We start from the raw sequence: 27,820 nt of genomic DNA, 5'->3' as shown, positions 1-27,820 counted from the left end.
TCACAACGAGACCAGCGTGGGAAACACGAGGAGATGAGTACCTGGTTTATCCATTATTTCAAGAAATGACTTTATTACCTGTGCTCCAATGACACCTGCCACATAATATAACTTTGTTGTTGTCCGAAAATGCAATATTTAGCAGCGTGAGCAACACTACAATCATAATTAATTTTTGACCTTTGTTGTGGTAGGGTTGTTAGAAGGTCCAGGTTATTATAATCTGTAGCACATGCGAGCACACGCGACAAAAGTTAGTCACCTCTGGGAGAGATCATACGAATATTGTCTAACACCGTCTCCAGCCTCATCTCGGAAAGGAAGATGTATCACCAATTTCTTTGCAGTTACCACATCCCACTGAAATACTATACCAGAACGGTATGTGAAAGCAGGTTGAGATTGTCCTATACCGTGACATATGTAAGCACTCTTCCGTCCGAATACACCTAGGAAGGCCTGTAAGTAGGCTGTTTAGGTTTTTTATTGGTAACGCCACGTAGCACTCCATATGAAAATCACTGACTGTGCTGTGTGCAGTCTGAGGCTGGTCGGCATTGTTGCAATAGTCGCTATTATAGTGTTGGACAGTTGGCTGTTAACAGCACGTAGCGATGCACAGTTGGAGGTGAGCCGCCAGCAGTGGTGGATGTGGGGAGTGAGATGGCGGAGTTTTGAGAGCGGATGATCTGGACAGAGACAATAAATTTGTAAGACTGGATATCATGAACTGATATATATATATATTATGACTTTTGAACACTATTAAGGTAAATACATTGATTGTTCTCTATCAAAATCTTTCATTTGCTAACTATGCCTGTCAGTAGTTAGTGCCTTCAGTAGTTTGAATCTTTTATTTAGCTGGCAGTAGTGGCGCTTGCTGTATTGCAGTAGCTTGAGTAACGAAGATTTTTGTGAGGTAAGTGATTTGTGAAAGGTATAGGTTAATGTTAGTCAGGGCCATTCTTTTGTAGGGATTATTGAAAGTCAGATTCCGTTACGATAAAAATATTGTGTGTCAGTTAAGCACAGTAATGTACAATTTTTCTAAGGGGACGTTTCATATGGCGACCCTAACAGGATACCTCACTGGAGTCTTCTGATTTTTTCTTGTAGTTTGTGTAATTAGTGTAGCTTTTGTTTATTGCTAGTGTGTAATTGTAGAGAGAATCTCCTTTGTAGTTGCAGTCCTTCATTGTTGTACAGTAAAACAGTTGTGGCATGCATGTAGATTTGCACGAAGTATTTCGCAGCTGCGCTTGCAATTAACTAGATATGATTTTCAGTGCTATGTTAATGTGTTCTCTTATTTTTGCTCTTCAAATTGTGCTTTTCTGTGTTATCGTGTGAAATATTGTGACAATAATGGCGTGTGAAAAACGTAACACTAGGCTCCAAAGTAAACTGAGAAATAATAGTGACGATGAGCGTAGCTTATCAGCACCACTGTGTAATGAATTAACAGACATTCGAAGTAGAAAGTTGGTAACTGTGCATAGGGAAATGGAGCTGGCGGCAAATAATGGTGTAGACAATGAAACAAGTAGTGAACAGGGAAGCATTATCGATCGATCGGTGGGCAACAGCTCGCCTCAGGAATCCGAAATGACAGAACACAATATTGCAAATACTGTAGATTCAGGTTTTGAGTCCTCACCGTTTTCTCAAATGAGTCAAGACATATTTTCTGCTCGTCAAAATGTGAATGTTGCCGGTGCAAATGCACTGTCCAAAAGCATAGAGGAACAGATTCCAGACACTAATACATTATTACTGCAATTAATGCAACAAATAAAGGAAATCAGAGACAAACACAGCAACAGTTAGACACAATGGAACGAAATCTTCAAAAGTTACACACAATGGAACAAATTCAGAGACAAACACAGCAAAAGCTTCAAATGTTAGACACAATGGAACAAAATCTTCGGAAGTTAGACACCACGCTTGAACAAACACGTGAAGATTTAACTACTGAGTTACATAACATTGAATCGAAATGTCAAAAAGTCTGTAATGACGTAAAAACACAAATTTGTGAGCATTTTCAACCTATTTTATCGCGGCATGAATATGCATTACAGAATCACGAAGCAGCCATAAAAGAATTGCAAACTATTGTTCATGAAAATCATGAGACCTTGCAAGCTAAAATTGACTCAGTTGCATCTACCGATTCGGTTACGCAACTTGCAAAAACTCAGGAAAACTTAAAGGACACAGTAGTTCAGAAAGACACATGGAGGAAATTAGTTCATTATCAGAGAAAGCAGTTGAACTTTCGGATCAGCTAAATAATTTATCTACGAAGGTAGATGATAATCTGAATGACGCAAGACCGGTAGTCTTTAATGATACAGAAGAGTACAAACAAATTAGGAAATTCAAACAAAATCAGAATCAAATTAATGCGCAACACCAAAAAGAAATCCAGGAAGTACAAGATCAGTTGGCACAAGTAATACAAGAATAACATATTTCAGAGGACACTCGCGCTCCAACACGGGAAGAGGGACTTAGAAATACGGAAAAGCCGCAAAATAATAACACAGGGCATTTCGGAAATTATGAAAGAAATTGGCAAGGTGCACCGAATTTTGAGATGGAACCGCCGACACGACGTAACAATGACCGATATGCGACTCGCCGACACGATGATTTTGACTATAAGCAGTTCATTACTACACGTAAATTCAAAATATTTAAGAATTCTGGCAACGAAAAACAATCATCCACAAACGTGGCTTCATCAATTCTCTCGTTGTTTTCCTCCCAACTGGTCATTAGAGCATAGATTAGAATTTATGTGTGGCTATTTAGAGAATGAACCAGCTGTGAGAATGCGATCGGTCATTCACGATTGCCACAGTGAAAGAGAATTTTATTATGCCTTCCCCTCAACATATTGGTCTCAAGCCACACAAGACTGAGTAAAACATAGCATCATAATGATGAAACATTTCGAACAATGTGAATTTTCCAGTCTTGTGAAATATTTTGAAGACATGTTGCACAAGAATCAGTACCTATCAAACCCTTACAGCCCCTCAGAACTCATCCGCATTTGCTTAATCAAATTGCCTGAACATTTACGACATATTATTTTGGCAGGACGTTGCAAAGACGACATTAAAGCTTTTCAGGGACTGCTACAAGAATTGGAAATTGACACTGACAATCGCGGAACGCGAAAACAGGAGCACAACAATTACAGGTCACATCCGTCACAATTCCGCGATGACAGAAATAATAAATGCACACGACAAGGCTATTCTTACAACATAAATCGTGACCAAAACAGACACCACCCGTATGATAACCGTTGGCAGAGTAATAATAGTTACAGAGAACAATCGCATTTCTGTAGTAATGAATGTTACAGAGACAACCATAGAAACAGACAATATGGGAACCAAAACAATTATTATCAAGGTAGACAGAATAACTTCAGACACAACGGTCCTCCGTGCAGTTACGACTCAGGGAGAAGTTCTCCACCACGTGACCGACAAGAAATTAATTACAGAAATTACCGACATGATGGCAGACGACATAATCTTAACGACAGACCTGAACTGCATCAAAACTGGCGAGATTCAAACAGAGCAGGGCACTCTCGACAAGGTGAATTGGTAGAAGTTAGGTCTCCTAATCCCAATAACGACGCACGCCAACAAAGAGATGTCAGACAATGACTCGCTCCGCAGGCAGCCACGTGCGCCGGCTGGGCTTGAGAAAAATAACATAAGTTAACCTTGAGAAAAATTCCAGTATTCCTTACCGACGTATACCACATGATAATTGCGTTGAAACTGAAACTCTGCATACTAGGAGGAGTAAAGGTTTACACCACATTTCACATGTAAAACCGTTTATTGTAAGATTATCTGCTTTTTAACTTTGTCTTTGCCATAAAACTTTTCACTTCACGTTACTAGTATGCTTTGTCAGACTTAGAAACTGTTAACATGCAACTATGTTTTAAAGTTAAATATCCAGTCGAGAACCAAGAGAACTTATTTAAACAGAAATTACGAATGCATTTTTATAGTGAACAGACGACACAGTGTTATTGTGTGTGTACATTCTTGCTTGTTAGTTGCACGATTATGTAACGACTATAAGGCTTACATACTTAGAACATATACAGGTACTGCTAATGAGATTTTAATGTAACGTTTTGGTTTACTTGAAAAGACATTCTTTATTTGAAGTACTTTCAGTGGGATTAAAGACGACTTAGCATTTGGTTTCTTTGACAGCTACACGATTATATCACTACGCTACTAATGTGTGACACAATTTACATTGTTGCTTTTGCGGTGTATCTGTTTTATATCTGCACAGTTTTTATGTATTATTCTGGAAAGTAAAACATGTTTTAGCAGTAACTTGTGTGGTATAGCTACAATGAGACAGTCTTTTCCGTAGCACAACAATACGTTACAGTACAGTACTTTCTTCATCACGGCAATAAGCATAATAACTAGGATATCTATGCGCAAAGCATTTCACTTTTGTTTATCATGAGGTGAGTACATTGACTTCAGCAGAACTTGGCTTTCGGAGGACGATAACTACAACACTTCCACAGAATTATCTTACAGCAAGACGCACATTTAGCGCTAAAGGACACGTATTTGAGTGATTAATTTTGTACTTAAAAATTTATTTTTAAAGATTTTTGAATTACAATGATACAATGGTTTTCCCTGATACATATCATTCCATCGCTGTAATCTGTAACACCTGAGGGTATAATTACATTAATCCTCAGGGGGGTACACGCTTACTTTGTGTACTACATGTGTGGCAAGCACAAGGAGCCCTAGCTAATATGGTATTTGCTTATACAACTTTACACATCAGTACCATATTTCACAACACAGAATTACACAGCTACCTGATTATTTAACAGAGAAACAAACATTTTTTTACTATGTCAGTGACAGATGTTTCCGCAATTACACAGTTGGATAACTTCACACTTATGAAACTGTATTTTGCATGTACTTTGTGAATTCTTCATATTTTTTCAGAACCATTGTGATACTATGAGACCTTTGAATGATGTATTTGGTATGAGATCATGATTTTTAAAGTACATTGGAGGTAGATGACACTATCGAAATTAGCAGAGAATTTTTTTTAGGTCTTGACATTATTGCAGAAAGATACGACGTTCTTGAGATTTGACTGAGGTGTTATGATGTTATTTTTATGACGACGATGTGTATTATGCTGTTGAGGTATGTTTATGATCAATAAGCATATGCTATATGAGGAATTTAATTATGCTACATATTTATAATGATGAAATATTGAATAATGTCGACGAATATGTATATGTGTAATAAGGTAAGGAATAATGAGTAGTGGTTAGGGACGCTGATTTGTGAAAAAGGCTGTTGGAAACCAAGAATCGTCCTTTAAGAGTTATGAAATGTGTGTAAATGCGTGAATGTATTACAATGATGACAAAAATTTTTTGGACACTGTTATATTTATAGGATTTTGTTTCTACACAGTTGCAACGCAAATTCTCGACCTGTGAAATTTTTCTATGAGACTGTCACTGTAGTGCAAACTGGTGTCGTAAATATTTCGGTAAGAAAGCTAAGTGACCTTGACGTAATGCGCTGTAGGCGCCAAGCTATGCGACAGTCGCCTGGAAAAAAAATTCGTGCCTTTCAGAGGCATAACAAAAAAAGGAGAGGCCATTAACCTCGCTATTGACATTCCTTTCTAGAAAGCATCGCAAATACGACACGCTCATTACTTGGAAAGATACATCTGCACACCTGATTATGACAAGCGTCTTTCTACGAGAGTTGAGAGAATTTCTACTAACTTATGAAATGCCACATGACTAATGAATGATATTTTTGTGCTTTACTTTGTACATAGTTGCTTCTTTCATTTGATATCTGGTTTCCAGCTGTGTTGCAGCATTGGTTATACAAAATAAAATTAAATGCATATGCTAATATGAACACTTTCTGTCAACAGATCTATTAAATAATAATTTTATGATCCACATTCTTCGAAAAAGGAGCACTTGGAAAGGGACTAATAACAGTAACTGCATATATAATTTTCTTTTCAAGTACTTGGTAATTTTTTGTAGAATAAGTTTTTGTGGTGCACCACTTTAATTACATAGACATTAAGATGTGAATATACATTTCCTTTATCTGCATTTTTGTCTGTAGTGTACTATTTTTTCTGCTTGTGGGGTTGTCATGTTTAGATATAAGTTATTACATTTGCTGCTGCTGTTTGCCAGGCATAGTGCTACTGAATTTCACTTTGTATTACTCTGTTAAGCCAGTTTTACTACTGATTTATTTTTCTTATTTGCTGCACATTGCCTTATATTAGTTGTGAAATTGCATTTGCTTTGCTAGTTTAGATATACTGCTGCTTGCTTTGCCAATTATCCATTTTTTGTCATTGCTGTTTGTGTTAATTGTTTTGTGCTGCCGCATTGCCTCATCCCTTAGTTTAGCATCTGAGCTCAGTAGATTTAAGTTAGCCTAAGATGGGGTAGGCTGTATAAGAGAACGAGTTGTGATGAATTGGAAGAAATGCATTGAGAAGCTATAAGAAAATGGTTTGGCCAAAAAAGTATTTTGAAAGAGGATATGAACAAAAAAGTAGGGTTTAGGGACAACAGGTTTAGGTAGGATTTTCTTGGAAATTAGTGATGAGGTAAGATAATGGAAAATAAATAATGAGATAAGAAATATGTGAACATATAAATACAGAAAGCATGCTTGGATAGGATCTTTTTGGTGGAAACAAATGTTGAAATAAGACGAAAGATCTATGGAATGAAGTTTTGGTTGGACTGCAGTACCAAATGTTACACTGAAAACAAACCCTGTCCTTTCCTCCTGTGTTATTCTGCTATGTGTTTGTGTACTCTTGTATTTGTGTTTTTCCTGTCTTTATGTGTTTAGCTAATACGATTTATGTTGTAGAATTTTTCTAGTACTAAGCTACATTCACTATGATGAGGAATACTGTTATCCTCCAATATAATTTGCATTAATAATACATTATTTTCTTTGTAAAGATGTTTATAGACATTATTAATTCTGTTCTGTTTCAATGCTCATGTGTGAAATTAATGTTTCGAAAACTATTCTCATTATTTTATATATTTACTTATGTCATAATTCCTGTAACATTGATGTATATGTTTATTTCTATTCTTTTGTAAAGCCTGTATTACTACAAATGTTATCTGTATTATTATGTTTTAATGCTGTTTTCTGTATCTTTGTAATTGTATTCTCATGTTATAAAATTGTAACAGACACCAGTTCAGCAAATTAAGTAACTTGTAAGCATTCATTTCAGCGCACACGTTTCTGTTGGTCATCGTATATGCACAATATGTGAGGAGTTGGGACCGTTAGTGTTTGCACATGTGTTGATAATTCAGCAAGGGACTGGTTAACAGCATTGCTGGTTCTAAGCACAATTCCAAAAACTTCGTGAGTGCACAAGTGGTGGTTTATGGACTTACTATATTGTCCGCAAGACTCTTCGATGGTGATTGTGTACCTGCACAGTCGCAACAGATGGCTGCTGGCTGTCTCTACAAGGACTACAGTGGGTTAGCATCTTTGATGGCCCACCAACACCATTATTTCTACAAGGACTACAGTGGGTCTGCATCTTTGATGGTCCACCAATACCATTATTTCTACAAGGACTGCAGTGTGTCTGTACCTCTGGTGGCCCACCAATACCGTAATCTCTAACAAGATTACAGTGGTCTGCTCTGTGATGACCTACCTACCAATATTCTTCAACTTCGACTGACTCTGCTGTGGGTTTGCTCTGTTGTGGCCCATTACCTGTCTGCATGTCACGAGTCAGCACTGTCTTTCTGTTGGAAGGACAACACTACTTCTTCAAGACTGCATGGAAATCCACTACTTCTGTGTGCAGTTTCTTTTACTAATGAGACTTTGTGAAAAAACTGTAATTACTAGTGTGATAAATGATCAGGACTGTCTTTATGACAACAATTTTTGCTCTTGACCAGCAGTGTATCAATAAGTGTGTGCATTTGATATCTTTGTTACTGTAGCTATGAAAACTTTTTTCAAATCTGTTTTGGCCACTGCCCAAAACAATTTGTAAAATTTTTTGTGGGGAGCATGAGGGCTATGTAAGTAGGCTGTTTAGGTTTTTTTATTGGTAACGCCACGTAGTGCTCTATATGAAAATCACTGACTGTGCTGTTTGCAGTCTGAGGCTGGTCGGCATTGTTGCAATAGTCGCTATTGTAGCGTTGGGCAGTTGGCTGTTAACAGCGCATAGCGTTGCGCAGTTGGAGGTGAGCCGCCAGCAGTGGTGGATGTGGGGAGAGAGATGGCGGAGTTTTGAGAGTGGATGATCTGGACAGAGACAGTAAATTTGTAAGACTGGATATCATGAACTGATATATATATATATATATATATATATATATATATATATATATATATATATATATAATGACTTTTGAACACTATTAAGGTAAATACATTGTTTGTTCTCTATTAAAATCTTTTATTTGCTAACTATGCCTATCAGTAGTTAGTGCCTTCAGTAGTTTGAATCTTTTATTTAGCTGGCAGTAGTGGCGCTCGCTGTATTGCAGTAGTTCGAGTATAGAAGATTTTTGTGAGGTAAGTGATTTGTGAAAGGTATAGGTTATTGTTAGTCAGGGCCATTCTTTTGTAGGGATTTTTGAAAGTCAGATTGCGTTGCGCTAAAAATATTGTGTGTCAGTTTAGGCACAGTCATGTACAATTTTTCTAAGGGGACGTTTCAGGCCCAACAGTACGGAACGGCCGTCGTGTCATCCTCAACCCGAAGGTGCCTCGAGGGATTAGCTGAGCGGTCTCAGGCGCTGCAGTCATGGACTGTGCGGCTGGTCCCAGCGGAGGTTCGAGTTCTCCCTCGGGCATGGATGTGTGTGTTTGTCCTTAGGATAATTTAGGTTAAGTAGTGTGTAAGTTTAGGGACTGCTGACCTTAGTAGTTAAGTCCCATAAGATTTCATACACATTTGAATGCGGAAATGAAGGTTCGTGGGCACAGCACACCGCTCTCCCGTGGACCTGGAGCCACTGCTTTTCAACGAAGCAGCCCCTCAATTACTGACCTCACAAGGGCTGAGTGCACGTCGCTTGCCAGAAGCGCACAGCGTACCCGGGCAGTCGTCCATCTAAGTGCTATAGTTCAATTCTTTTATATTGGCGGCTCGCGCATGCCCACCCAGACGCGGGATATTGCTGTGTTGCCAGTTGCACGCGCCAAGAGAAGCAGCGCCATAGTATAGTTCGCAAACTTACGTTTAGGGGGGCAGCGCGCAGTTTATGAAGTAAAGCTACCACGGCCACATTAACCCTTTCGCTGCTACAGAGACGTCCTCCACGCATTCCGCGCTGTGGGCGATTTTATCATCACTGCACTGCTCGCCTGTGCAGACACACGGTGTTTCGACTGCTTCGACACACTTTATCATTCGAATTCACAAAAACTATTTGGCCCAATAATTTGATTTTTAAACATCTTCTTGACTGATACCTTCCCCCCATAAATGGCTTAATTTTGCTTCGATGTTCAACGCAGTTATTGTGCAGCATTAGATGTAGTAAACCATTGCACGAAATTTTGAAGAGTTTTCATAGGTAAAAGTCCATAGCGTATACTTTGTATATGGTCGATTTCAGTTGCCACTAGAAATTTCAAAAAATTACATTCAGACGAATAAAATTCATGACGTAAGACACTCCGATAATGTTTTTAAATAAAGAAAATATGAAGCACCGAACAAGGTATGAACTCAGAACTCTTCGCTCAGCATCCCAACGCTTTAACCATTTTTTTTCCAGCTGGATTTATTAGTCATAACATTCCACAGTAATACATATTTTTCAACTGACATTTAAAAGTAATAAAACAAAGGTTCCTTGGCATTTAAAAAAAAAAAAAAGTCTAAACCAGATAGTGATGTTCGTCACTTGATCGTACGCTAACGCAGCTCATCATTTAATAGACTTTAACATATCACGCAAAATACCGACAAACACTGTTGGTATGACTATGAATTACTCACGTTTCGTCGAAATACAATAGGAAACAAACAATTACTGCTGATCTTCATCGTGAAAAAGCGGTTAGTGAGAATGATACAAACACCTTTCCTTGCTACCGCCTGAATTAGGAGGCTTATTGATTGTTTGGTTTAATTAATTAATAGAATATGAAGCAATTGGTATAAAGAATGCTTTTTCCAAACTTTCTATAAAAGAAAGTCTGCTATCAAGACATTGCTTTTGTTCAATTACTTTATTTATGACTGAACGTTTCGAGAAGAAGACTGAACGTTTCGAAAAGAAGACACTCGTCCGTGCTCTGCACTGCAGTCGAGCTCTGGCAACGTCGTTCTCTGTTCATTGGCTGACTGTGTTTTGTGACGTCAGGTGCGCAGAACGAACCTAAACTCGGCCGCCGTCGTAAATGACGCACACTTTAGTTACGCCCGCCAGTGCATAAAATCGGCGATCTGACGGTAAATGGTGTATCCACTGCGGCAAGGCCCTGTATGTAAGCACGGTGGGTAAAAATTAGTCAGATCTGGGAGACATTACGTGAATACTGTGTAATACCGCCTCTAACCGTGACAATGGCTGGCCCCACAAAGGCTCCTTCATGTTTGCCACATTGAACTGCATCCAATCATTGTTGGTGAGATATTGTGGAGCTGTCAAAATGCTGGGATGTAGTTCGTCACGTTTCATCCGCAGATAGTATAAGACAATTTGTGTGCGATTAAAATCGCGTTATTCTGCGGGCTTGTCTACATCTTCATCTACATCAATACTCCGCAAGCCACCTGACGGTGTGTGGCGGAGGGTACTTTGAGTACCTCTGTCGGTTCTCCCTTCTATTCCAGTCTCGTATTGTTCGTGGAAAGAAAGATTATCGGTATGCCTCTGTGTGGGCTCTAATCTCTCTGATTTTATCCTCATTATCTCTTCGCGAGATATACGTAGGAGGAAGCAATACACTGCTTGACTTCTCGGTGAAGGTATGTTCTCGAAACTTCAACAAAAGCCCATACCGAGCTACTGAGCGTCTCTCCTGCAAAGTCTTCCACTGGAGTTTATCTATCATCTCCGTAAAGCTTTCGCGATTACTAAATGATCCTGTAACGAAGCGCGCTGCTCTCCATTGGATCTTCTCTATCTCTTCTATCAAGCCTATCTGGTACAGATCCCACACTGGTGAGCAATATACAAGCAGTGGGCGAACAAGTGAACTGTAACCTTCTCCCTTTGTTTTCGAATTGCGTTTCCTTAGGATTCTTCCAATGAATCTCAGTCTGGCACCAGCTTTACCGACGATCAACTTTATATGATCATTCCATTTTAAATCACTTCTAATGCCTACTCCCAGATAATTTATGGAATTAACTGCTTCCAGTTACTGACCTGCTATAGTGTAGCTAAATGATAAAGGATCTTTCTTTCTTTGTATTCGCAGCACATTACACTTGTCTACATTGAGATTCAGTTGCCATTCCCTGCACCACGCGTCAATTCGTTGCAGATCCTCCTGCATTTCAGTACAATTTTCCATTGTTACAACCTCTCGATATACCACAGCATCATCCGCAAAAAGCCTCAGTGAACTTCCGATGTTATCGAAAAGGTCATTTAAGCATATTTTGAATAGCAACGGTCCTACGACACTCTCCTGCGGCACACCTAAAATCACTCTTACTTCGGAAGACTTCTCTCCATTGAGAATGACAGGCTGCGTTCTGTTATCTAAGAACTCTTCAATCCAATCACACAATTAGTCTGATAATCCATACGCACTTACTTTGTTCATTAAACAACTGTGGGGAACTGTCTCGAACGCCTTGCGGTCGTCAAGAAACACGGCATCTACCTGGCAACTCATGTCTATGGCCCTCTGAGTCTCGTGGACGAATAGCGCGAGCTGGGTTTCACACGATCGTCTTTTTCGAAAGCCATGCTGATTTCTACAGAGTAGATTTCTAGTCTCCAGAAAAGTCATTATACTCGAACATAATATGTGTTCCAAAATTCCACAACTGATCGACGTTAGAGATATAGGTCTATGGTTCTGCAGATCTGTTCGACGTCCCTTCTTAAAAACGGAGATGACCTGTGCCCTTTTTACAATCGAGGTACGATACGGTGCCACTAACCCCTGTGAACAAGGCTGTTGCCATACTGCAAGACGTGTACGTCCACCGGGTACTCCTCATCAAGTTGTGAAAGGAAGGGCAATCTATGATAACAGAGAATGTTAAAACAGATACAGTAATTGATGTCCATGGTAAGCTGAATGAATGAGTCCAAGTCATGGCACGTACAATACGCAGAAGCACCACAGAATCACCTTCGGTCGGAACTACATCTGTTACAACAGCGGCTTAGCCCTTAACCGGCGTTGCTGAATCTCTGAGACTCCAGGAAAGTATGAAGATGCAGTCCAGAATGAGATTTTCACTCTGCAGCGGAGTGTGCGCTGATATGAAACTTCCTGGCAGATTAAAACAGTGTGCCCGACCGAGACTCGAACTCGGGACCTTTGCCTTTCGGGAGCAAGTGCTTTACCAACTGAGCTACCCAAGAACGACTCACGTCCCGTCCTCACAGCTTTACTTCTGCCAGTACCTCGTCTCTTACCTTCCATACATTACAGAAGCTCTCCTGCCGACCTTGCAGAACTAGCACTCCTGAAAGAAAGGATATTGCGGAGACATGGCTTAGCCACAGCCTGGGGGATGTTTCCAGAATGAGATTTACACTCTGCAGCGGAGTGTGCGCTGATATGAAACTTCCTGGCAGAAAAAAAACCGTGTGCCGGACCGAGACTCGAACTCGGGAGCTTTGCCTTGGTCCCGAGTTCGCGTCTCGGTCTGGCACACAGTTTTAATCTGCCAGGAAGTTTCATGAAGCTGCAGTAACTATTGCATTTGATGATCAGGAGCATGCGCTGTTTAGTACCTTCCTACCGTGGGGGAGACACGCCAGGTGCTGAGGCGGTTGCAGTCTGTTATCAAAACAAGCATTTTAAACAACTTACTTAAAGAGTCCTTGGGACTGCACGACGCATTTAGTGTAATATTTTCTGTTTAGTGAACATGTCCGCCAATCCAAAAAGAAGTTAACGCTACGGATCCTAAATTTGAACCGGCCGAGGTGGCCGACCGGTTCTAGGCGCTACAGTCTGGAACCGCGCGACCGCTACGGTCGCAGGTTCGAATACCGCCTCAGGCATGGACGTGTATGACGTTCTTAGGTTAGTTAGGTTTAAGTAGTTCTAAGTTCTAGATGACTGATGACCTCAGAAGTTAAGTCCCATAGTGCTCAGAGACATTTTGAACCTAAATTTGAGGAATGTGTACAAAGATGGTTTCAGGAATGTGGTATGACTGTTCAGATCAAGATGGCTATCTCGAGAGTAACATTACCATCGAAAATGCCATTTCAAATTATGTCTAAGCAGCAAGAGAACATTCTAGTGAAGTATCCGATGACCTGAAGATGAGATGCTGGTTGCTGAAAGTGAAGACGAAAATTGTGTGTTCAGAGCATTGCATATCTGCAAGAACCCAAAATGTCATCGCTTTTTACATGCTTTGTTTGGAGCGACGTCAGTATTTTCCATTGATGCTCTTTTCTTACGCACTGAAGAGCCAAAGAAATTGGTACATCTACCGTATGTCGTGTAGGGCCCCCCGCGAGAACGCAGAAGTGCCTCAACCCGACGTGGCGTGAACTCGACTAATGTCTGAAGTAGTGTTGGAGGGAACAGACACCATGAATCCTACAGGGCTGTCGACAAATCCGTAAGAATACGAGTCGGATGGAGATCTCTTCTGAACAGCACGTTGCAAGGCATCCGAGATATGCTCAGTAATGTTCATGTCCGGGGAGTCTGGTAGACTGCAGAAGTGTTTAAACTCAGAAGAGTGTTCCTGGAGCCTCTCTGTAGCAATTCTGGACGTGTAGGATGTCGCATTGTCCTGCTGGAATTGCGCGAGTCCGTCGGAATCCACAGTGGACACGAATGGATGCAGGTGATCAGACAGGATACTTACGTACGTGTCACCTGTCGAGTCATATCTAGACATATCAGGGGTCCCATATCACTCCAACTGCACACGCCCTGCACCATTAAAAATGGCTCTAAGCACTATGGGACTTAACTGCTCAGGTCATCAGTCCCCTAGAACTTAGAACTAATTAAACCTAACTAACCTAAGGACATCACACACATCCATGCCCGAGGCAGGATTCGAACCTGCGACCGTTGTGGTCGCGCGGTTCCAGACTGTAGCGCCTAGAACCGCTAGGCCACTTCGGCCGGCCCTGCACCATTACAGAGCCTCTGCAAGCTTGATGATGGAGATCAATTTGATTTGTGAGACGCTCAGCACCCGTACAAATTCCCAATCTTTTCACTTTCCAGTATCGTCATTTTCCTGCATGATGATGAAAATGAGGAGGACAACACAAATAGCCAGTCCCCAGGCGGAGAAAATCCCCGACCCGGGCGTGATTCGAAACCGGTATCCCGTGATCCGGAGGCAGTACCGCTAATCACTAGACCATGAGCTGCGGACAAGTTTGCTGACATCCATGGATTCATGAGGCTGTCTCCATACCCGTACACGTCCATCCGCTCGATACACTTTGAAACGAGACTCGTTCGACCAGTCAACATGTTTCCAGTCATCAACAGTCAAATGTCTGTGCTGACAGCCCCAGGCGAGGCATAAAGGTGCTGTGCAGTCATTAAAGGTACACGAGTGGGCCTTCTACTTCTAAAGCCCATATCGATGATGTTTCGTTGAATGGTTCGCTCGCTGTCACTTGTTGGTGGCCCGGAACTGAAATCTGCAGCAAGTTGCGGTAGATTTGCACTTCTGTCGCGATGAACGATTCTCTTCAGTCGTCGTTGGTCGCGTTCTTGCAAGATCTTTTTCCAACATCAACGGCGTCGGAGATTTGATGTTTTACCAGATTCCTGATATTCACGATACTCTCGGGAAATGTTCGTATGGGAAAATCCCCACTTTATCGCTACCTGGGAGAAGCTGTGTCTCATCATACGTGCGCCGACTATAACACCACTTTCAAACTCACTTATATCTTGATAACTTGCGTTTTAAGCAGCAGTAACCGATCTGACAACTGCGCCAGACACTTGTTGTCTTATATAGGCGTTGCCGACCGCAGCGCCGCATTCTGCCTCTTTAAATATCTCTGTATTTGAATACGCATGCCTATACGAGTTTCTTTAGCGCTTCGGTGTAATTTATACGTCAACAAATGTGCATTTGATAAGAGAAGTTTTTATTGGTTACTTTTTTCTTAGAAAATAGATACAATAGAAAGACTATGTTTATTTTTGCAATGTGTCTTGTTTCTGATATTTTGGCTTTAGTTTGTTTCTAAATTGGCTGTAAATAAAAAAAGTTTGTTTCCTCTCATTACATATACGTCCCTAAGCAACAACAAAAGTCATTACCGGACACAATTTTTTTTCTTTTGACGTCTCCAGGACTCCACAGCGCATTTAGTGTTCAAGATTTTCGACCACGCCGGTTGAGGGCTAAAAGACTACAGCAAGAGAGGAACCCTGCAGGTGAGTCGTCAATGTTCACGTTTCTTGACCGCCAACGTCATCGGACGTTACCTGTTTCGATATTTGCCTGTGGGGACTGTTGAAGGGCGAAGTCTACAAGCGAAACGTAAACATAAGAGACGAATTCATTCTTCGAATTATGAAAAACGCTGGAAGTTCCTGGCATCAGTGCATACCCCGCTGAAGAGTGAAAATTGCATACTGGAAACATCCCCCAAACTGTGACTAAGCAGTGTCTCCACAGTATCCTTTTCCCACGAGTGCTAATCCCACAAGTTTCGCAGGAGAAATCCCGTTGAGTTTGGAAGTAAGAAGACGGGGTACTGGCGGAAGAAATCTGTAAGGATCGGTCGTGAGAGCCAGCGGGTGGAGCACAAGCCCGCGGAAGGCAAGGGTTTCATGTTCGATTCCAGATCCCGTTCACAGTTTTAATCTGCCAGGAAGTTTCATATCAGCACACAATCCGCCGCAGAGCGAAAATTTCTATATGAATGATGCTGCCACCGTAGAAGAACACCAAGACCACCTCAGAAGTCCGCAGCTCGTGGTCGTGCGGTAGCGTTCTCGCTTCCCACGCCCGGGTTCCCGGGTTCGATTGCCGGCGGGGTCAGGGATTTTCTCTGCCTCGTGATGACTGGGTGTTATTATTATTTTAAAGTAACATTATCACTTAAATGATTTAATTCTTGTTGCGTTAATTGCAACTTGAGTAATGAGAAATTTAGTAGTGTAATCACGCAAGATTTAATAGTGGCACATGCCCCTCTACCTTTCGTAATCTGTTAATTACCGAAAGACCTTAAGCTCATACTCATATGATGTGATTTTCTTAAATTATTGTTTTTTATGTCATGTTATTGTTTTTCAAATTTGCTGATCACTGGCGTACTGTTCCAAGTATTAAAATGTTTCAGGTAGCTATTACTTGGGTGGAACGCGCGGAACCGCAACGGAGAGAGTAGTTGCGTGCCTTACGTGTCCGTTGTTGACGCGGCCTGGTGTCCGTGGTTTGTTTCGGCGTACCTGAGTTAAGTATTGTGTTTCCTCCTCTCTTGCGGCCCAGTCGTGTTCTTCTCATAAACATTTCCTTCACGGCACTTTGGTTAATTTTATGCTAGTATTATTTTAATTTCTTACATTGGTAAAATTGTGCGGCCTTCATTATGCACACTGTTTGTAATAATGTCTCATATATCATGATGTGCGTGTGTAATGCTGCAATAAATGGATGATTGTTATTTCTGTTTTGGCGCCCTTCATGCCACCTTTCTTGTCCCTATTGGTACGCTCTCCTTGTACTTGTGTTGGTAACCCACATCAACAACAACGATCAGTTTCAATTGGATGTCGGTTGCAAGAGTTAGAGATGATGAAACTCGCGCAGCGCGGAGAGCTGCTTCAAACTTATCTCCGCATGAAAGACCACAACACAGAGAGGCGTAACGTCAAATAAGACGTTCGCCCGTATACCGCCCTCTCCAATAGAGATACGATCTGATTCGAGAGAAATAATATGTTACTAATGTCTCGGGGAGTGGCACGCAGGTTGTGCACGACGCGTGGCTTGCAGCAAATGAGCCCCAGCAGTTTAAGTACAGCAGAACCGGAGCGACCCCACACGGCAAGAGATCGCCATCGCGTCCGCGTACTAATTCTGCCATCGCGTGAACGCGGCCAGAGATAAGCGCCCAGTGCGCAGGAGTCGGGGGTGTGGGACAGCCTGCCGGCGGTTAGCCGGGGCAGCAGAGACCCGCTGGGAACTGGGGCGGCAGGTGGAGCGCGCTGCGCATGCGCGGCGTCACTGCGTCGGCGGGCGCACGACCTGAAGCTTCCAGAACTGCGCCCGCGCGCTGCGCAACTACGCACTCTCGTGTACCTTCCGCGCTCTCTTGCAGTTGTTTCTGGCCATAAATACACATTTGTCAGCCGAAGAGAACCCTCTTATTTATGGTCGTAACCGAAAGCGATGTCCCCTCTGACCCATAGACGTGCGGCGCTGTTTACAACGCGTGCCTGGCTGTCTTGCGCAGCGCAATATTATCGCAGAACCGAGCGCCTGTGGCGTGCATGTTCGGGCGCTTTCGCTACCATTCGAGAGAGCGCTTCTCGTCGCCTGTGATACGCTGTATCCACGTACTCCTCCCGCATCTCTTTCTGTTGCGCTTTCTTTCCTGACTCGGAATGCGCGCGATTTTGTTCCAGACGACTGTCCTCGAGACTCTCTGAACAAGATGCTCATGAAACCAAAATTCAAAATAAATAAATAAAAAAAATGCTGCTAGCCTTCTGTCCATTTTTGAATGAGTGCGACGTATATTGATGATATGAGTTTGAAAAAGTTTTCTGTCAAGTATTTTTCATTTCATACAGTACACCAACTACCTCTCAGTCTGTAATAAATGCGTACTGCCATAAATATTACACCTACAACGAAAATAAAAACCACTCGTCTGAAAAACAGCTTGCCTTATTCATAGACGAAATATAATAAACAATAGATGCAAGTGGAACAGTAGATTTCATCTTCCTACATTTCCGGATGGAGTTCGACACTGCAACACTGTACCCGGTTGAGCGCTAAGGAAGCGAAACAGTACCCCTGTCTGTGGAACATGCGAAAATACTGAAAACTCACACAAACGAATGTCAGCTCACTTAAAGTGTGGGCATAAGTAAGAGCACGCCTGTAAGAAAGAGAAAGATGCCGACGGTAACAGATTACAAGATAAATGATGAACGTGTTTAGTACACGTCACACCGTGCAAGAATTTAAGGATGATTGTAAGAACCGAAAAGAAATGAGACGATCACGTAAAATCAGTATTAAGGAAAGCGAAGGGAAGACTTAAAATTGTTGGGAGGATTCTGGCAAAATGCAAAGCCTTTATAAAAAAAATCCCCTACAAGCCGCTAGCGCAGCCACTTGTAGAGAAATTGTTCCACTCTTCGGGGTTCGTATCAAGTATAAGCCGCGTGGTTATAACTAAAGTGCACCTACTCAAAGCAGAGAAAAGAGGCACAGTCAGCGAAAATGAAAATCTGCTGGCAAAAGAGGAAAACAATCAGGGAAGAGATAAAAATCTTCGTGCTCCATAGCAGGCCGAAACGATAGCAAAAAAAGGTGCACCTACTCACGGAGGTCCAGTGCGGGCTATAATTATCGTACAACAGCGAAACTTACTAGATATGCTTATGGGTTAATACAGAACCGTTCTACACTGGAAAAAAAATACTTTGAATTTTGGCCACCAGATGAAAAATGGCACTGTGAATGCAAGAATGACTGGGTGTTGTGTGATGTCCTTAGGTTAGTTAGGTTTAAGTAGTTCTAAGTTCTAGGGGACTGATGACCATAGGTGTTAAGTCCCATAGTGCTCAGAGCCATTTGAACCATTTTGAATGCAAGAAAGACGTACAGAAATGTTTCCGTATGTGTGTAATGGATTAATAACAGGACACAGGCAGAAAACGTAAACAAGTTAGAGAGGCACAATGTTGATTTTATCATTAACCGTTATGCCTTGTCAAATGACAGCACGTAGGTCGTACTGTCTTGCAAATCGTGTACAGTGCCAGATTTGCACCTGGTACCGAAAATTGGAACTAATTTTTTTCCAGCACAAGTCAGTTCTGCTTTAATGCATTAGCGTATCTACTAAATTTCGCTGCTCCATATGATAATTACAGCCCACACTAGACCGACGTGAGTAACTGGACTTTAATCATGACTACCCAGTATATCGAACGAATTCCGAAACACACTGCTACGATGGTGAAAGGTCGATATCTACGTATATTGCTAAATGGTTAAAACTGTCGCTCAGTCCCAGTTGAAGGTTGTCTATCTAGCAGCTTGCAGGAGCAATAAATATTTGATTTTCAGTATCTCACATAATTGTTGTCCGAATTCAAAAATTTAAAATGGTACCATAATGTAATTCATTAAGCACTAAAATCTTACGCCGAGAGACAGCGTAGCTCACGACGAACAAATTATACATACGAAATTCATCAACTGTTCGAGGATGGGAGCACTTAGCGACTTTCCAGATACTTTACACATCATTTCAAAACTTTTAAAAATTTTCTGTTGGTGATACCCTGAACAAAATAATGAAATGAGAAAGTGTTTTCGCTTACTGCATTTTCGGTGTTCGTGCATCAAAACCTCAGCACCAGGAACGACGTTTTAATTCTTACTTCTTTACTACTTTCTCCATTAGCAACACATCTAGCGGAGAGTGTCCACATATACTTCTGCAAAATTATGTCATTGTACAACACATTGTTCAAGAAATATGCCGTTACGAACACTTGAGATGCGTGAAAAGGTAGTTTTGTTAAGGCAAAGCACAAACTGGTCAAACTATACTCACCTACTATTTGATACTGAGCTCTTAGCGGCGTCCAAGAAACTTTTGACATAATTTCGAACCTTGCCTAAATTCCACCCCCCCCCCTCCTCCCTTCCTCCACAGCCGCACAAAATAATGAAAGGAAAACAGTCTATCACCTGTTAAATGTTCCTCTTGTATTCTGTTGTATATCCATGACGTAAGTTACAGTACAAAATTAATTCCGTAATATTTGCAGAAAATTATATTATTAAACTGTAATTTAACGGCTTTGCATTTACAACTTAATGTTACTGTGATCAGGACTAGAAGAAACGGTTTTAAAGTATGCACTGTCGGTCAAAAAGGTCTTATAGGGACATTTAAAAGAAAAGCTAAGCAAAGCCCCACATTCTGGGACCGACCAATCCCGTGGCACGCTGTATCAATGGCGCCACTGGATACGGTATGCAGCGGGGTAGTCGGGTTTCTTGACCTTGGAGGCGCTACTTGTCACTCAAGTAATTCCAGAGTTGGCATAACGAGGCTGAGTCCGGCCCGTTCCAGACCTCCTAACAAGGAAGAATCACAGACACAACCGCGAATCGAACCCGGGTCCTCCAAATAGCACTTAGCCACGATGGCCACTGAGCTGCAGAGGCATATACACTCCTGGAAATGGAAAAAAGAACACATTGACACCGGTGTGTCAGACCCACCATACTTGCTCCGGACACTGCGAGAGGGCTGTACAAGCAATGATCACACGCACGGCACAGCGGACACACCAGGAACCGCGGTGTTGGCCGTCGAATGGCGCTAGCTGCGCAGCATTTGTGCACCGCCGCCGTCAGTGTCAGCCAGTTTGCCGTGGCATACGGAGCTCCATCGCAGTCTTTAACACTGGTAGCATGCCGCGACAGTGTGGACGTGAACCGTATGTGCAGTTGACGGACTTTGAGCGAGGGCGTATAGTGGGCATGCAGGAGGCCGGGTGGACGTACCGCCGACTTCCTCAACACGTGAGGCGTGAGGTCTCCACAGTACATCGATGTTGTCGCCAGTGGTCGGCGGAAGGTGCACGTGCCCGTCGACCTGGGACCGGACCGCAGCGACGCACGGATGCACGCCAAGACCGTTAGGCCGTCTTCCGCTCACGCCCCAACATCGTGCAGCCCGCCTCCAGTGGTGTCGCGACAGGCGTGAATGGAGGGACGAATGGAGACGTGTCTTCTTCAGCGATGAGAGTCGCTTCTGCCTTGGTGCCAATGATGGTCGTATGCGTGTTTGGCGCCGTGCAGGTGAGCGCCACAATCAGGACTGCATACGACCGAGGCACACAGGGCCAACACCCGGCATCATGGTGTGGGGAGCGATCTCCTACACTGGCCGTACACCACTGGTGATCGTCGAGGGGACACTGAATAGTGCACGGTACATCCAAACCGTCATCGAACCCATCGTTCTACCATTCCTAGACCGGCAAGGGAACTTGCTGTTCCAACAGGACAATGCACGTCCGCATGTATCCCGTGCCACCCAACGTGCTCTAGAAGGTGTAAGTCAACTACCCTGGCCAGCAAGATCTCCGGATCTGTCCCCCATTGAGCATGTTTGGGACTGGATGAAGCGTCGTCTCACGCGGTCTGCACGTCCAGCACGAACGCTGGTCCAACTGAGGCGCCAGGTGGAAATGGCATGGCAAGCCGTTCCACAGGACTACATCCAGCATCTCTACGATCGTCTCCATGGGAGAATAGCAGCCTGCATTGCTGCGAAAGGTGGATATACACTGTACTAGTGCCGACATTGTGCATGCTCTGTTGCCTGTGTCTATGTGCCTGTGGTTCTGTCAGTGTGATCATGTGATGTATCTGACCCCAGGAATGTGTCAATAAAGTTTCCCCTTCCTGGGACAATGAATTCACGGGGTTCTTATTTCAATTTCCAGGAGTGTAGTATGCGAAGGCGTTGTCAATTTTTTGGTTTATCAGTTTTGGTTATGAGTTTTTCATTACTCCGCGGGTGAATAATTCGAAACTAATATAACCAACTTAATTAGGGTTTTGTGTTCTCAGGTATATAATATTAACGTCAAGTATGTAACACATTAGCTCATTTGCACAGTAATCAGACGTTTGAATCTATTTTATACGTTGGAGTTCGACTCTTTAAATCATGGGTAGGCGGGACAGAGTGTTACTGGCAGCCAACGAGAAACTGTAGCAGAAATACGGAAAAACTAAATAGTTAAAAGTGAATAGTTAAAAGCGAATAGTTAAAAGTGAATCATTGGACGAAAGACGGCGCCGTAATTCTAATGAAACCTTGTTGGCTAAATTTAGAGAACATATTAAATGAAACAACAAGTTTACTGTTACCAGTCACCGTTTTATTTATCTCCACGACGCGATTCAAAGGTCGGGTGTATTGACATTAGTTAGTATGGCATTTGTGTGTGTGTTGTGTTACGATTTTTTGGAGGAACATGTGGCACTGTCTAGTGGAGATGTTCGCATTTAGAGAACATGTGTTTGAAGAAGACCGTACGTCCAATATGTTGCCCCCATCATACTGTACATCTCCCGTAGTGATCATGAGAATAAGAGAATTAGGGTGTCTGCAGGGGCAAATAGAGATTTTACCTCGTCCAATAAGTGAATGGAATAACGCAGAAAACAGTTAACATTAGTACTCAATACATTACTCCGTGCACTGTACATTAGCTTGCTGAGTATTTATGTGGATGTATATGTGGAACATATAATGTGTCCCTTCTAAGAGCCATCAGCAGCTCCCTCTAAACTGGGACAGCGCTACAGAGGCACTCCGACTGTATTGGAATGGCACCTCAGCACCGAACGAAATGAAGGATCCTGCCTGAAACCGAGGCATACATGCTGCAATCAAACGAAAGTATTTTGTACCAGAGACCTTTTCAAGACTCAAACACATATGCTGTATACATGCAGACTGAAGGAATGAATGGATATTTATACCAGTGGCAGGATTCGAACCCGGATCCTCTGCTCACTAAGCAGGTGCGCTAACCACTACGCCACCCTGGCACAATGGCTTTGTGCAACTGCACAGACTACCCTAGCACACCTCCCTCGCCGGCTGGGGTGGCCGAGCGGTTCTAGGCGCTACAGTCTGGAACCGCGCGACCGCTAAGGTCGCAGGTTCGAATCCTGCCTCAGGCATGGATGTGTGTGGTGTCCTTAGGTTAGTTAGGTTCAAATGGCTCTGAGCACTATGGGACTTAACATCTATGGCCATCAGTCCCCTAGAACTTAGAACTACTTAAACCTAACTAACCTAAGGACAGCACACAACACCCAGTCATCACGAGGCCAGAGAAAATCCCTGACCACGCCGGGAATCGAACCCGGGAACCCGGGCGTGGGAAGCGAGAACGCTACCGCACGACCACGAGATGCGGACGGTTAGTTACATGGTGTTTCAAAAATGACCGGTATATTTGAAACGGCAATAAAAACTAAACGAGCAGCGATAGAAATACACCGTTTGTTGCAATATGCTTGGGACAACAGTACATTTTCAGGCGGACAAACTTTCGAAATTACAGTAGTTACAATTTTCAACAACGGATGGCGCTGCAAGTGATGTGGAAGATATAGAAGACAACGCAGTCTGTGGGTGCGCCATTCTGTACGTCGTCTTTCTGCTGTAAGCGTGTGCTGTTCACAACGTGCAAGTGTGCTGTAGACAACATGGTTTATTCCTTAGAACAGAGGATTTTTCTGGTGTTGGAATTCCACCGCCTAGAACACAGTGTTGTTGCAACAAGACGAAGTTTTCGACGGAGGTTTAATGTAACCAAAGGACCGAAAAGCGATACAATAAAGGATCTGTTTGAAAAATTTCAACGGACTGGGAACGTGACGGATGAACGTGCTGGAAAGGTAGGGCGACCGCGTACGGCAACCACAGAGGGCAACGCGCAGCTAGTGCAGCAGGTGATCCAACAGCGGCCTCGGGTTTCCGTTCGCCGTGTTGCAGCTGCGGTCCAAATGACGCCAACGTCCACGTATCGTCTCATGCGCCAGAGTTTACACCTCTATCCATACAAAATTCAAACGCGGCAACCCCTCAGCGCCGCTACCATTGCTGCACGAGAGACATTCGCTAACGATATAGTGCACAGGATTGATGACGGCGATATGCATGTGGGCAGCATTTGGTTTACTGACGAAGCTTATTTTTACCTGGACGGCTTCGTCAATAAACAGAACTGTCGCATATGGGGAACCGAAAAGCCCCATGTTGCAGTCCCATCGTCCCTGCATCCTCAAAACGTACTGGTCTGGGCCGCCATTTCTTCCAAAGGCATCATTGGCCCATTTTTCAGATCCGAAACGATTACTGCATCACGCTATCTGGACATTCTTCGTGAATTTGTGGCGGTACAAACTGCCTTAGACGACACTGCGAACACCTCGTGGTTTATGCAAGATGGTGCCCGGCCACATCGCACGGCCGACGTCTTTAATTTCCTGAATGAATATTTCGATGATCGTGTGATTGCTTTGGGCTATCCGAAACATACAGGAGGCGTCGTGGATTGGCCTCCCTATTCGCCAGACATGAACCCCTGTGACTTCTTTCTGTGGGGACACTTGAAAGACCAGGTGTACCGCCAGAATCCAGAAACAATTGAACAGCTGAAGCAGTACATCTCATCTGCATGTGAAGCCATTCCGCCAGACACGTTGTCAAAGGTTTCGGGTAATTTCATTCAGAGACTACGCCATATTATTGCTACGCATGGTGGATATGTGGAAAATATCGTACTATAGTGTTTCCCAGACCGCAGCGCCATCTGTTGTTGAAAATTGTAACTACTGTAATTTCGAAAGTTTGTCTGCCTGAAAATGTACTGTTGTCCAAAGCATATTGCAACAAACGGTGTATTTCTATCGCTGCTCGTTTAGTTTTTATTGCCGTTTCAAATATACCGGTCATTTTTGAAACACCCTGTAGGTTCAAGTAGTTCTAAGTTGTAGGGGACTGATGACCTCAGAAGTGAAGTCCCATAGTGCTCAGAGCCATTTGAACCATTTGAACACCTCCCTCCTCAATCCAAATTCTCCTTTGTGCCTCATGTTGAGGTTATATCCCATACAGCTGGAGAGCCTCTCCAATGCTTTTCAAGTTTAGGTGGAACAGCAGTTGAGGCATGAATGAGAATTTAGATTGAGGAGGGAGGCGTGTTAGGCTAGTTCTTTCTATTGTGCGAAGCCACTATGCTAGGGTGTCGTATAGGTTAGTGCATACGCGCAGCAAGCAGGAGAGCCAGGTTCGATTCCTGGCCTTGGTACAAATTTTCATTCAGCTTTTCAGTGCGCATTTAAACATTTGCAAATAAATACTGATAATCACGTCTTTCATGTGAAGCCTAGTGTTGACTGAAAGCGTCGGTTTGTTTCCTGTTACAAACAAGATAATTTTTGAAGTGGAATTGTATGTGCTGATTCGATGGAGAGGCCGCAAAGTAGTGTAGTACAGGATTCAGTTTAGGGATGTGTTTGATTAACAGTGACAGTAAAACACGAAGAATAACCAGTAGTCTAGCAGTGACAGTACCGTCAAGCCCTGCGCTGATTGCTATTGCCAAGCAGCAGCGCAGCTTAGTCGCTGCTGGACTACTGGTTATTCTTCATGTTTTATTGTCCCTGTTAACACACAGCGATAAAACAAACATCGACATCGCACTAGAATAAACTGGGACTGCTCCATCGAAAGGGCACATAAAATTCCGCTTGAAAATGATTTTGTTTGTAATGTAAACAAACCGGCGCCTTCCGCCGACGCAGGGCGTCCCATGAAATACGTGGTGAGCTGTATTAGTTTGGGGTGACTCTCCCTAACACACTACAAAAACAAACCGGAAATATATGCCGAAACACCAGAGAAAATGCACCTAACAATCCTTAGCAGGAACATCCGATATACGAGGGTGAGTCAAATGAAAACCTTAAATTTGTGATAACAAATCGAAATTTCGCGCCTTATTCTGTAAACTGGTAACCGTGCTACAAACAGCGTGCAGATTGGCCTGTAGGTGGCAGCATAGTGCAGATGCACACATACCGTCGCAGTGTCAGTATAAACTCCGCAGCTCGTGGTCGTGCGGTAGCGTTCTCGCTTCCCACGCCCGGGTTCCCGGGTTCGATTCCCGGCGTGGTCAGGGATTTTCTCTGCCTCGTAATGACTGGGTGTTGTGTGCTGTCCTTACGTTAGTTAGGTTTAAGTAGTTCTAAGTTCTAGGGGACTGATGACCATAGATGTTAAGTCCCATAGTGCTCAGAGCCATTTGAACCATTTGTCAGTATAAAGATGGCCGTCCCACTTGCGACTTGCACCAGGGAAGAACAGCGTTCCGTTATTCGGTTTTTGCGTAGTGAAGGTGTGAAACGTACTGAAATTCATCGACAAATGAAGGTTCAGTATGGTGATGCATGTTTGTCACAGCAGCAAGTCTACGAATGGATTAGGAAGTTCGCAAATGGTGTGACTTCAGTGGAAGATGCACCTCGTCCAGGTCAGGCACAACGAGTTGTGACTCCACAGAACATTGCAGCAGTTGAAGCCATAATGAAGGAAAACCGCCGAGTGACACTGAATGACATTGCAGCATGTTTACAGATTAGTCATGGGTCAGCACACCACATTGTGCATGATGTGTTCCAGTTTCACAAAGTGTCTGCAAGATGAGTGCCACGGCAACTGACTCCTGAAATGAGAGAACGACGTATTGATGCTTGTGAAGAACTTTCTCGGCGCTTTGAACGAGAAGGTGATGGTTTCGTTGTAAGAATAGTTACTGGGGACGAAACCTGATTTCACTTCCACCAACCGGAAATGAAGAGAGCGAGCAAGGAATGGCGCCATTCCTCATCACCAAAACCAAAGAAATTTCGAACAGAACCATCAGGGAAGGTTATGCTGACTCTGATTTGGGACGAAAAAAGCGCCATTTTGGAGCACTACATGCCTAGAGGGACCACTGTCACCAGTGCATCATATACAGATCTCCTAAAAAATCATCTGCGGTCTGCAATCAAATCATAGCGACGTGGATTGCTGTCAGCAGGTGTCCTTTTGCAACATGACAATGCAAGGCCCCACACTGCCCGTACAACAGTTGCAACAATCACACACCTGCATTTTGAGTGTCTTCCATATCCACCATACTTATCAGACTTTGCCCCAAGTTATTTCCGTAAGTTTGGACCATTCAAAGACGCAATGGGAGGAAAGAAGTTCCGTTCTGATGAAGAGGTACGCCACGCGGTGCATGAATGGTTGCGCGGACTACCAAAAGAATTTTCTTCTAAAGGAATTTATGCACTTTGTAAGCGCTGGAGAACTTGCATTGACCGTGGGGGAGATTATGTTGAAAAGTGATACAGCTTTGTACCACTTCTGCACAATAAATAATATTTAAAAAAATATTTAAGGTTTTCATTTGACTCACCCTCGTATTGATGAGGACTGAAAGATACAGTTTGATCAAACCATGTAGGTGCTCGGAAAGGCAAGGTGCAGTGCATTTATTGTTTAGCATACCTTTTCCAAAGATTTGAATAATAGATATTATTGAAGGTTCCTCTTGAATCTCAGTTTTTTTAACCAACCCAGGTATATCATGTCCGTTTGTGGATAACAATGTACACTTTACTGTAAAAAAAAAAATTGGTTCCTAGTAGGAAGCTCAAGGCTATAGACAGACCCACTCATAAAACGAGTACTCTAAGCAGT

This window comes from Schistocerca nitens, chromosome 1, assembly GCF_023898315.1.
Source record: "Schistocerca nitens isolate TAMUIC-IGC-003100 chromosome 1, iqSchNite1.1, whole genome shotgun sequence".
Taxonomy (NCBI): domain Eukaryota; kingdom Metazoa; phylum Arthropoda; class Insecta; order Orthoptera; family Acrididae; genus Schistocerca; species Schistocerca nitens.
The sequence above is the reverse complement of the archived record's forward strand: the minus strand, read 5'-3'. Positions refer to the sequence as shown.